The following is a 13,389-nucleotide window of genomic DNA, read 5'->3' on the forward strand; positions in this document are numbered from 1 at the left end:
CAATAAAGGGATTTTATTCGCTCATTAACTGAAAAGTGCAATGGTAAAGTGAGCTTCAGGTTTGATTCAATCTGGGAGTGTCACAGTCACTTCTGGGCTCTGGTTCCATTTCTCAACAAGTATCCTAGCAACTCTCCTCCCTGCCACCTTTCAGATTCAGACTGGTTTCCCTCATAGTGGCAACAATGGCATAGCAGTTCCAGGACTCATGTTCTCACGTGACACCATAAGCCAGGAAACTTAGTCTGTAAAGAGCAAGATTGTAAATATTTTAGGCTGTGTATCTCTGTTGCAACCAGTCAACTCTGCTATTGTAATGCAAAAGCGATCATAGACAACATGTGAACAAATCGCATGGCTGTGTTCCAATAGAACTTTAATTATCAATTTGAATTTCATATAATTTTCATGCATTATGAAATACTCTTCTCCTTTGCATTATTTTTTCCTAACCATTTAAAAATGTGAAACCATTCTTAGCTCAAAGACGGAACAAAAATAGGCAGAGGGTCTTTCACCTATACAGATCATAGTCCGCTAACCCTTTACTTAAAAGATTGACAAGTTTTAAGCAGAAAACTCTCCTCGCATGTGCTCCCTTTTCTCGTCTCCATTACTCTCATTCAGGATGACTGTATTTTTCCATTTATGTATTAAAATCTTCCAAATTTTCATCTCCAACATAGATTGCTCCCCTATCTCCAAAGCCCTATAGCCACCTGTCTGCTTGACCTCTCCATTTAAAGGTTTAATAGCATTTTAAATTTAATGTATTCTAAACCTGCTAGGGAACTCTGCTTCCATAAAAATAGGCTCAGCTCCAAGCAGCAGGCCGAGGCACCTTGGCATTTCCATGGGTTTGACCCCAATGCCATAGGATGATTCTTCAGTGTTCCTTATATTTCTAACATGCTTGTGGTGAAAAGGAAGTATTCTGATTACTTTTTTCCTCCTTGAGGGATGAATAAAACTGAGAAATAAATCAAGAATGTGACATCAGACAGAGGAATGTTTCAGCAATATCTGTCACCTTTTGGAGAGGTGGTGAGAAGAAATAGTCATGATTTAGTATCTTATTTGCACAGAAGGCACTAGGTCTGACTTGGAACTTGTCCCGTGTGATCATTTGTGATGTATCCATATTTTTCAGATATTGTTTTGGATTTTGCTCTTGCTCAACTGGCCTCTTACAGCCTCAAGGGTGTTTTAGTTCCCACTGGGGCAGTTAAAGCACTTCCTTCCTATTACTTGCAGATTTGTGCATCTCTTCAGCTTGTCTCAGTTTGTCCAACTGATTCATTTCCTTATCAAGTTGCTTTGGCTTCTCCACTTTCTCCTGTGTTTTGAAAAGTACTAATTTTTCAAAATAAAAATGATTGCGCATGGGTCCTTAGTCCTTCATCTATTCAATACACATCTTTTGACTATTGCTATACACTGGACACAGTTCCAGGCTCTGAGAATATAAATATCCAGAAGCTGTGGCCCGCCCTTCAGACGCTGATAGTCCATTAAGGACAACAGACATGAAAACTTACAAGTCATGATATAGCAGTGTAGGTGCTGGAACAAAACCCGAACAAAATGTGTAGGAAGAGAAGGAAATAGCCAGTGTTCACAGAGATGATGCAGTTACTACATCAAGAAAAGAAAGAACAAAAGAGAGAGGGAGGCAAAAATGAGAATTCCAAGCCCAAGATATTGTTAGTTGAGCTGCAAGAATGATTACTTCCGGAAAGAGGAAGAATTGAGAAGATGTATTAGGTATATGAAATGCCTAATGAGACCATAAATGAGGAGAATTGCTTCTTACAGCATATGAGGAGATAATTTTTATCAGATAATGAAATTGTTTTCAGTCTTCAGAATGAAAATGAATCCCTTGCTAATGCAAATCATGGAAATAAAGGGAGTGAGAGAGAATGTTGGAATTACACTTGGCTAGCGGTAGGCAGAAACCAACCTAAATAGTCTAGGGAAAAAAAGAAAGATAATGAAGTAATCAAAATAATTGCTTATTAGGGAATGTGAAAGATCTGCAGTGTTAAACTATAAATGTACATTTTCAAGAAAAATGAGGTGACCTTAAGGAACAGATTAGAAACCCAAACTCACGCCAGGTAGAAGCCGTGCTTTTCATTAGCAAAGCTGAGGATTAATTAAATCTGGGGAAGCTTTTTGAAATCCACAAGTATGAGTTACATTAGAATACAATACAACTGGTGTATTGTATCATAATTAATGATTAGCATGGACTTCTTTATTAAATGTATTCTGGCGTAGTTCATGTGACAGATGTGAAATGAAGAGGACAAAAATGTGTTATTTAAAACCAAAATTGACTTTTGCAGCGTTTGCTTTCAAAGGGGCGGGGGGAGTCATAGTTTATCTAGCAGAGAAACATATTGTTCTCTTCCACCTTCGAAATTGCCTTGAGACCCATCCCAGGCATGATGGAGGGCACCATGCCCTCTCCCTAACTCTCTAGGGAACTAGGGAAGGGGGTGGACTGTGGTGGCTTATCAATTATTTTTCAGTGACTTCTGAATCACATCTCTGACTTCAGCTAGATAATTTCAGAGACTGGTAGCAGAGTTTAGTGCGGCTCAAGGTGGAAGCTTTGGAGAAAACGGTCCATTGCTCACAGAGCATGTTAAGCATAGGTAAATGGAAGCCCTGAGCAAGTAGGACACAGTGGTCTAAGTTGTTTTACAGGAAAAAGTAAAGAGGAGTTAATTTCCTAGGGACCCCAATGGAAAGGAGAAATGAGAAAAGGAAGAGCCCTGAGGGGAAAAGGGTGAGAAGCAACAGGGTGATGTAAAGCCCTTTCCTCTGCTCCACGCACAGATGCCTCCTGCGAGAGACAGACATCAAAGGGGAAATCAAAAAACGGCTGCTCGGTGTCTAGGGTGCACGAGGGAAGATGGTCCACAAGCCGGACTAACTCAGAGATGTAGAAATTCGGAATCAAAGGTGACGTAAAAATGTCAACCACATTCCAATCCCAGAGTGTCAGAATTATACAGAGTTTGCAGAAACCAACCTACATAGTCTGGGGTGAGGGTGCGTGGTAGGGTTACAGCCTCCCATCTTCAGAATTCTGCAGGCAGGAAGCACACATTGCATGTACAAATACAACCCCAAACTCTTTCTAAAAGCTCTGCCTTGGGGCGCCTGGGTGGCGCAGTCGTTAAGCGTCTGCCTTCGGCTCAGGGCGTGATCCCGGCGTTATGGGGCCGAGCCCCACATCAGGCTCCTCCACTGGGAGCCTGCTTCTTCCTCTCCCACGCCCCCTGCTTGTGTTCCCTCTCTCGCTGGCTGTCTCTATCTCTGTCAAATAAATAAATAAAATATTTTAAAAAAATAAAATAAAATAAAAGCTCTGCCTGCTCCTGGTGACCCTAGATTAAGCTGCCAGGTGACTGCAGGCTTCTGCTGCAGGCATGTAGTTCTCTACCCTGCTTCTCTCTAGAACCACCTCACCCCAACTCCATTTTGTAGCAATGAACACTCTTCGTTTACCTCACCATCTTCATGATGGAGCATGAGGCATGCAGTGACTTCATGCTCCCCCAGGAGAGAGGAGAAAAGCCATAGCACTCTCCTCTCCCCAAACATTCTCTTTCTAAGTGAACTCTCACTTGTTTATGTAACACAGCTGGGGTGGGGGAAGTGTGTGTGTGGTGGGAGGGGAGAGAGGGGGGTTGCAAGGGCCTGTTGTGTATCTCTTCCAGGCAAGTCCTGGAAAGGCGTGACTGGAAGCTTCCTCAGCAATCTTTAGAATGTGAATGGACTTATTAACCACTGGCCTCATCTTTAGGGCTTAGGAAAATTCTAAGAATATAAGAAAAGTTCCATTCCACATCTTTTTATAAGGCTATCCTTCACAACCTCTAAAAGAGGCTGTATGTATGTATGTTTTTAATTGACACTTGTTTTAAAGATAGAGTATCTTAGGTATAAAAGAGTCCACAGATCATTTCACAGCCTTGAAAGTCTCGATGGCAGGCAGCAGGGATTCTGTTTCTTTCTTTCTTTCTTTTTTTTTTTTTTTCAAGATTTTATTTATTTATTTGATGGAGAGAGAGACAGCCAGCAAGAGAGGGAACACAGGCAGGGGGAGTGGGAGAGGAAGAAGCAGGCTCCCAGCAGAGAAGCCTGATGTGGGGCTTGATCCCAGGACTCTGGGATCACGCCCTGAGCCGAAGGCAGACGCCCAATAACTGAGCCACCCAGGCACCCCAGAGATTCTGTTTCTCATCTGTTCAACTCTCTTTGTTGTGCACCTTCTGAGGACCATGAACAAGATGGATATGGTCCCTGTCTCCTTAGAGTTTACACTATCAGGAAAGATTACTAATAAATTTGCAATTACAATAAAGTATAATCATGCTTTGATAAAGGAATCACAGAGCAAAGACTAGGAGCCCCTAACAGAGGATAAAAGACCAGTATCCTTTTGAAGGCAGCCTTCCTGGTAGAATTGCCTTGACTCTTGTGTCAAACACAGATCTTATCTGCCACTTGAGATTCTTTCAGCCCCCTACACTGGGCTGTGCTGCCAACACCAGGGACCTAACACCCTGTGGTCCTGGCCTCCATCTTGGTCTCTGCCACTCAGCTAGAGATTTTCACTCCTTGTGCGTGACTCAGATCAATGGATGACTCCAGCTCCTGGGCTCTGAATCCACTACTGTGTTAGTGCTGATGCCCCACTTCCCCATGTGAAGTGACTGAGTGACAGAGGGATCCTGAGGCAGGCGCTTTCCTGTGCAACACAGGACTCCTATGATAGGCATCTTTGGCTCTAGGATTCCCCATCAGTCTGACTGAAACTTTCTTAGTAAGAACTTCCTTCCCTGCCTCTATTATGCTTTGACATCATTCTCTCCTTTTTCTACCTTTTTGCCCCTCCCTCAATTTCCTCATAGTTGTTTCACACAATCAATATCTTGGACATTTAACCCAAACTAGCACATTTTGCCCCTTATTCTGGAAATACTTGTAGGTAAGGAAAAAAGACTTTTCCTCTACTTTTCTAGGTTTGCTGACTGGGCCCCTGTGAAGTAGACTGACAAAAGGCTGATTAGCACAAGAAAAACAGAGTTTATTAACACATGTAACATGCATACATGTGGAAGAAACTCAGTGATGAGTAACTCAAAGAGTTGGTTAGAACTTGGGCTCAGATAGGCATGGGTGGCTCAGTTGGTTAAGTGTCTCAGTTGGGTGGCTCTGTTGGTTAAGTGGGTGGCTCAGTTGGTTAAGTGTCCAACTCTTGATTTTGGCTCAGGTCATGATCTCAGGATTGTAAGACTGAGCCCCATGTCAGGTTCTGTCCTAGGTATGGATCCTGCTTGGGATTCTCTCTCTCCCTCTGCCCCTCCCCATCTCTCTCTCTCTCCCTCTCTGCCTCTCTCTCCCTCTCTAAAAAACAAAAACAAAACCAAAAAAACTTGGGCTTATATAGCATCTTAACAAAAAACGGTAAATTTATAAAGAAGTACAAGACAAAGAAAGAGGTTTCAGGATTCCAAGGAGGACAAACTATGAGAAGGTAAATACATGGGAGAAACCAATGAGTATATTTTCTTTGTGCAGATCCACTCGGTGCTGAATTTCCATTCTTCTCTGTGGCCATAAACCTTCCCTGGGAGAAGGGATTTCCAGCAGTATTCATTTCTCAGAAGTTTTTGCTTTTCAACAGAAAAGGGAATCTCCAGAAATGCTACTTTCTGTATCTCTTGAATCCCAAATGCTTTCAGCTCAAAATAATTCTTATTCCAAGTGGCATATCTTGGCACATATAAGTGGCATATATTGATTCCCTGAACACGACCTCGTTGGATATGGGATCTGGTATCCTGAGAGGCTGCAGAAAGGACCAGATGTCATGAACTAGAAGGATGAGGTGGTTAAGCCCACTTGGGGTTTTAATGGCTGTGAGGCCAGGGAATGCACAGTGTGGCAAGTTAGAACTAAGATCTTGGCATAAAGCTGAGATCCTCAAAAGACCAGTCTCATGGGGAAAAAAAAGACACATGGGATTGGGGCAAACAGATTCCTCTTCTTACTTTCTCCCCTTTTGAGGCATTGTTTCTCAGTACAGTCACCTGGAGAAATCTTGAATACTCAACAATCACATCTGCTGAGAAAATTGCTATACTTCTTAAGGATTGTCCTGAAGCGGTGGCCAGAGTGCTAACACATCACCCATTGCTTCCACCCTATCTTGCTTCACCTGTTTTTCTCACGCTTGTTTGACCTAGGATTACACATCCCTGCCCTCCCCACAAAGCACCAGCAATGAGTTCTTGTGTTAGGCTCTATCATCTAGGAAATCTGGGCTAAGACAAGTTTTAAACTAATATTAGGTATAGATATATAAGTAAGAAATAGTTTCTGAAGATAGAGGAAAATGGTCCAGACTTAGAGAATAGCATTTTGGGATACCTAAAGGCAAACTGGAGTGTGGCTTTTCAAGAACTGGAAAGAAGCTCAATTTGGTTTGATAACAAGCCTGCGGTGGTGGTGCAGGGATGGTAAGAAGAGGGGCTAGAGGGATATGCGTGTTCACTAAATGCTGCAGGGGCCACAGTGAGGTGTGAAATCTCCTGAAGGACCTGCAGCCAGGGAATGACAAGGTCAGAGTTTCACTACAGGTCACTCTGGCTGCAATAGGGAGACTGGATTGAAAATGGGCAGGGAAGACATAGTTGTCTTTGCAAACCCTCAGTAGGGTTGTGGCATTGGTGTTTTTTATGATAAAATGAAAGCAGCCTGCCCTACATTAGCTCTCCCAACTGTATTTGAGTAGTCCACTCGTATCATTTCCTACCACCCACTGAAGTACAGTTCTCTTTTAAAGTTATTCTGAGAAAAACCCATGAAGCATGATGAAGGGCCAATTTTGGTGTTAAAGGATTTCTGAATCTATGAAATCTTTCCAAATCAATGGGATGTTAAGAAAAATTATCCATAATTTGGAAATAGGCAGAAAGGATCACTGGGTGTCCTGTCCATGGAGTCCTGGGCATAGTCTAACATGCCTCAAGTAGGTATCTGATTCTCTAGGATTGTAAACTTGTGTTTGGCATTTCATTTGCTACTGATTAGGACATTTTACATCTCTGGAAGAGTGGAAGCTAACTTGTAAAAAACTGATAGTAAAAATGTAAACACATCTTGTCACAAAGGGATGCCAGTGATGGGAAGATAAACCAAAGGTGATCATTAAAAAGTGCCCTTTGAATAAGCCTTACCATTTTAAAACTTCCCTCCCCAATTAATGAGTTGGATGATGTCTTCGTCTTATATTCATTTTATATTTTTATAAGTATAATATTTTTAACTTTTGCAAGTTATATTTTGGCAGAGGGGAAACCGATAATATACAATATAGGAAAGAATGACTAGTGTAGGGTTATTATTTACTTTATGCCAAAAACAAGAGTCAAGAGAGAGGTACTTAATAACCATTTTACTATCTTCACTGGTATCTACTTGACATTGGTTTTAAGATATATATATAATACATTTTCTAAATATTGTTTCTCTCCCACTCACTTGATTCTCTTCTTTAGGAATTCTTAGTACACGTTTTTGATGTTCTCTTTCTACCCTCTCTGTCATTGTTCTATGCAGTGCCTCTAGATTTATCTTTCAGTTTGCTAATTCTCTTTTTGATTCTACCAAACCTGCTGTTTGTTCATAAAATTTTTAATTGCAAAGGCTATCTTCTTCAGTTTTAGAATTTCCACTTTGTTCTTTATCAAATATGTCTGATTTTTTTTATAGTGTCTTGTTTTATTATTCTGATTCTTTCTTTTCTGTTGTCAATCATTTAAAACATACTTGCTTTCCTTTCTCTGTCATTTTTCTATTGTATGATACTCCTGTGGTATTAATTTTGCTCTTTGCTGTATCTGCTTAATTGGTTTATGCTGGATTATTTTTTCTCCCTCTCTTTTTAAAAAATTTGGATTGTCATTTTAAGTAGGGTATTTTCAGTGTGTAAATCATGCATGTCCTGGGCTAAGGTTGGGTCTAAGAGGATTTTGCCAGGAGCTGCTCCCTGAGAAAAATTCTTTTGATGATTTCTCAGTTTGGAAATCCCAGATCCTACACCCAGTGAAGGGCAAGGCCATGGTAACAAAATCTCAGGGGACACTTTTTTTTTTTAAAGATTTTTTATTTATTTATTTGACAGAGACAGAGACAGCCAGTGAGAGAGGGAACACAAGCAGGGGGAGTGGGAGAGGGAGAAGCAGGCTCATAGAGGAAGAGCCTGACGTGGGGCTCGATCCCATAACGCCGGGATCACACCCTGAGCCGAAGGCAGACGCTTAACTGCTGTGCCACCCAGGCGCCCTTGGGAGGGGAGATACCATGATCACTTTTTAACCTAAAGCACAGGGAAATTAGATAAAACCCCTTGTTCTTTACCTGTGTTAATGAGCAGATTGTTTTTCTAGTCTAACATTTATGGAGGATGAAGTCTGCATTAGTTTCTTATTGCTGCTGGAGTAAATTATCACAAACTGTAATTTTGTAGGCCAGAAGTCCAAAATGTATCTCATTGAGCTAAAATCAAGGTGTTAGCATATCTGGTTCCTGCTGGAGGCTCTAGGGGAGAATCCATTTCTTTCTTTTGAAGCTTCCCAAAGCTGCCCACATCCTCAGCTGGTGGTCCACCTTTCATTTTTAAAGTCAACAGTACTGAGTTAGGTCTTTCTCACATGGCATGGCTCTGATCTCTTCCTCTTCCCCTTTTAAAGACTCTTGTCTGACGTTGGAACCACTCAGATAACTCAGGATAATCTTGTTATTATAAGGTCAGTTCATTCGCAACCTTAATTCTCCTTTGCGATGTATGGTAACAGTCACAGGTTCCTGGCGTTAGGATGTGGCTATTTTTAGGGAGCCAGTTTTCTGCTGGCCCCATGATGTTTTGAAGATCTCAGCTTCATGCAAGGATCTTAGCTATAACATGCCCCTCTGTGCAGTCCCAGCCATCACAGCTGTTAAAACCTACACCCTTATGTTAACAAAACCGAAAGCCTCATTCAGGGAGGTTACAGTACCAGCTCACGTTCTTTCTACCTCGTTCTATTCTCTTTGTTCTTCCACAGTCTAAGCATGGATTTCAAGATGAAGGCTAAAGAAAACAACAAAATAAAACCGTACGTGTTAAGTCAGATCCCTATAATACCAACGACTGTTCTCATGACAGGAATGAAGATTGTATCACAAGGGGGAGGCAGTGCTTTGTCCCCTGCTCTAACATTAAGCCCACCTCACCCTGAAGTACCATAGTTGAAACACTCTTTAAAGACAATCACTAAGTCACAGAGGCCTTATTCTTCCTGATGCTTATCTGGTAATACTGAGAATAAGTCTGGTTTGATTGGTCAAACATTGTATTTAATATGTACCACGATTATGAGATTCGAGCTGCCTGGAGAACCTGGCCAATGTCCAAAATCATCACAAACGTAATTGTCTTTTGCAATGCAGAGAATACTAATTTACTATATTCCTATTTTGAGCCATTAAGACCTATGTCTAATATCTTCACTTTGATCATTTATTCATTCCTTCACTCACTCATTTGTTCAGCATACATCTAAGTATCTACTATGGGCTAGCTCCAGGAGGGAGCATAAACTACGGGAGACATTTGCCCTACTCTCAAGGAATGTAAAGTCTAATAAAGAGGAAAGAGAATTTATAGTCTAACAGAAAATAAAAAGATATTTTAGGAAAATAATCCCTTTGCGTGAAGAGGGAGTGTGTGTGTGTGTGTGTGTGTCTTTATCTTTCAATCCTCCAGGTGGGAAGGAGATGTTGCAGGTTTTTTTTTTCTTTCTTTTTTTCTCTTTTTCTTTCTTTTTTTTTTTTTGTTGAAGTAAAACATACATACAGAAAATTGCACAAATCCACAGAATATAGCTCAATGAATTTATTCAAATTGAGCACACCTACTAACCATGGGGGATAAAGAAATAGAATTTCACTAGCACCCAAGAAGCCCTTTTCTGGTCAATACTTCAGCAGGAGGAAGGAAATATATCAAACAACTTTTTTTCCTATTCAACAATCTGCTTAATGCTTACCTTCCTGCGTCACAAGTCACCCTTGGACCATTGTTAGCTTTCAAAAATAGTTTCTCTGAGACAACTCCCCCATCCCCCACAAGCTGAAATCAGTGATGAAAGTCCAGGTGAAAAAGAGCAAAAAATTTCCAGCTGTCAAATTAACAGCCAGAGAGCATTTTTTCCTCACAAAAGATGCGTCTAGACTCATGGAAATTAGAAGGGGAAAAAAATCCATTAGGTCATCAGGTGAAGGATTGTTCCCTCTGATATAATTCCTAGTTTTTTCTCTAGTTTAAAATGAGAGCAGCTGTTTTATTCAAAGTCAAGCCATACACATAAAGCACACCTAATGTGCCCTTTATTATAGGAGTAGACAGGAAGCAAGCACCAAACCAATTAAATACTGTAACCCCATAATGTTGCCTTAAAGTCTATGGCATGCTATTAGAAACCAAGTGATATAGAGCATCCTTTATTTTGTGTTTAGAAGGCACAGGACAGCTATCTGACCCAAAGATGAACCTATGTGGCCATAGGCAGACAAAGCATTCTTCATCAAGGTATAGGAGTGCAAGGCTGTAGTGTTCAAATCTCCTTGAGTGCTAGTATCTATCAGTAGCTACAGGAAATGCAAAAAGTCAGTCTTTGGGATGAACCCTCCTTTAATCTTTTCTAGAAGAGCCTCATCTCAGTTCAAACAAGATGGCTAAATGTAAGAGTGGGTCTCTAGTAGGCAAATAACTCAGGTTGAGGTCTCTTGGATCATGTATTTGATGTTGCTCTTTCATGGAATTAGAAATGGCATGAATCACAGCATTCGTGTTGTACATTAGTGACTTTTCTCCCAAACTAGCAGCTCTTTTAGGCAGAAACCACGTTTTCGTCTTATTTTCTGCAACTACAACATCTACTACAGAACTTGGGACCTGGTGGGTGTTTAATGCATGTTTGGTGACTCAATAATGGCTGTATGTACTAAGCTGAGGAGTTAGAACTTTATCCTAAAAGTGATAGGGAGCCATCTCCTGAAGCATGTTCAGAAGAGGAGTGAAATGGTCATATCTTTTTGTAGGAAGATCCTTCTGGCAATAGGATGGAACATATACTACAAAGGGACTGACATAGAGGTAGGATGAGTCACTAGGAGGTAATAATAGTCCAGACTAGAAAGTTTGAACTAGGGTAGGGCAGGTTAAGGTAAGAAAGTAGGGGCTGATTTGAAGGATACTTAGAAAATAACATGTGTATTATCTAATGATTGATAGAATGGAGGGAAAGAGAAGATAGAGGAGGAGGCTCTAACAATGATTCTTGGGATTTTGGATTGAGCTTATGGTTGGGTGATGGGTCAATCAGTTGAGACGCAGAATATAGTAGGTAGAGAGAGCAGGTTTGGTGTCAAAGACAGTAAGTTTACTATAGCCCCTTAGGCTAGAGGGACCTGTGGCATGTCGGATTTAGAGTCAACAGAATAAAAGTGGGTTTTGAAGCTGTGGATTTTGATATTATTTCACAGGAAGAAGGACACAACATGGAAATCCAGGGGGCAAAGTGCCAGTAAGGAGACCAAAATGGAGTGGCCAGAGAGATGGGATAAAAGTTAAGAGAATAGAGTACAAAAGAGAACGTAGCTAATGGAGATACGGACATCAAAAAGATTGGATGACCTAAAGGCTGTGAAGTCATATTGGGTACATTGGAACTAATTTGTAAGTGAAGCAATTAAGTCTCTTTTTGTTGCAATTACTGGAAGCTTATGTCAAATCAGCTTAAGGAATTTATTGGTTTCCGTTGATGAGAATGAGAAGAGAGGACACAGGTTTTAAATGATATTACCATTTTCTCTCTATTTCTTGCCATAACCCCTCGTCCACACCTCCCTGTCCTTCTATGTTTTGGTCTCATTCTCTTCTACTGCATACAGGGTCCCTGTCCATGCAGGGACATAAGACTGGGGGCAGCTCCAGGCTTACATTTCTTCAGCCTTGTAACTCCAGAGAAAAGAGGGAACAACTCTTTCCCCACTTCAGAATATACAACTTGCTCAGAAGGACTCTGATTAGTCAGGCCAGGGTCATGGGCCCATATCTAGACCAGGGAGTAAGTACTGTGAATGGCCACAGTGATTAGGATCACATGGTTTGAGAGGGGAGGAATAAATCCAAAGGAAAGAAGAGGAAGAGTTGCTGTTTCCAGAATATGTGGGAAAAATGGAGGGCAACCAAAAACAACAGATGTCTACAATCTGTTGAATGATGATGGTGGAAGCCAGTTTGCAGTTGAAACCCAGTCAGCCTTTTAGACTCAGCTCTGATAGATATTAGTTTAAAAATGAAGACAAGGGGCACCTGGGTGGCTCAGTCGGTTAAGCATCTGCCTTCAGCTCAGGTCATGATCCCAGGGTCCTGTGATCGAGCCCCATGTCCCAGGGTCCTGTGATCGAGCAGGGAGCCTGCTTCTCCCTCTGCCTGTCTGTGCTCTCTCTGTCTCTCTCTCAAATGAATAAATAAAAATTAAAATAAAATAATAAAAACAAAGGCAAATCTCCATAGACTAGTCTTCATTTCGATGAAGCTTGCCTGTTAACTAAACATATGAATTTAAGATATATGTATTCTCAGAAAATCCCTAAGAAAGGCAGACTTTCTTTTTCCTTTATGGTGGTTGAAATTTGTTTTGGGCACAAGGTAAGACTATAACGTTTTTTTTAAAACCTTAGGTAAAAACACTGGAACATTTTCCAAGGTATTCACTCGGAGAGGCTATACATTTATCTAGCAGTGAAATCACTGCACAAGATAATCCTGAAACTTCTATTTCGAATTTGTCTCAAAGCTTGAAGGGGTAAAAATCAATTTCTTTAAAGGATAGATTTGAGTTTTTAAAACAATGTAAGTTGCCATTTGGAATAAAATTAGGTGGAAAAGGTGAGTAATAGGAGGACAACACAATCATGTAGTACAATAATGAAATGGATTAATTTTCCTCTCCAGGACCCTAAATGATCTGCTCCTTTTTGCCCCTTTCTCTCCTCACACCTCTCTCTCCCTCTCTCTCTCCCTCCTTCTCATTCCCTCTCTCTCTCTCCTTCACTCTTTTCTCTCTCCAGTAGCTCTTACACACACCAGCCAGATTAATCTTCTGAAGCAGAATTCCAATCATGTCACTATCTTTTTCAAAATCTATCAGTGACCGCTGGCTATCACATAAATATGTCCAAACCCTTCAGTCTAGAAGTCAAAGCTCTTTGCAGTCTCACTGAAACTTGTTATTTGTTCTCTCTCACTCAATG

The sequence above is a fragment of the Ailuropoda melanoleuca genome, chromosome 15, assembly GCF_002007445.2.
Source record: "Ailuropoda melanoleuca isolate Jingjing chromosome 15, ASM200744v2, whole genome shotgun sequence".
In the NCBI taxonomy this organism is placed as follows: domain Eukaryota; kingdom Metazoa; phylum Chordata; class Mammalia; order Carnivora; family Ursidae; genus Ailuropoda; species Ailuropoda melanoleuca.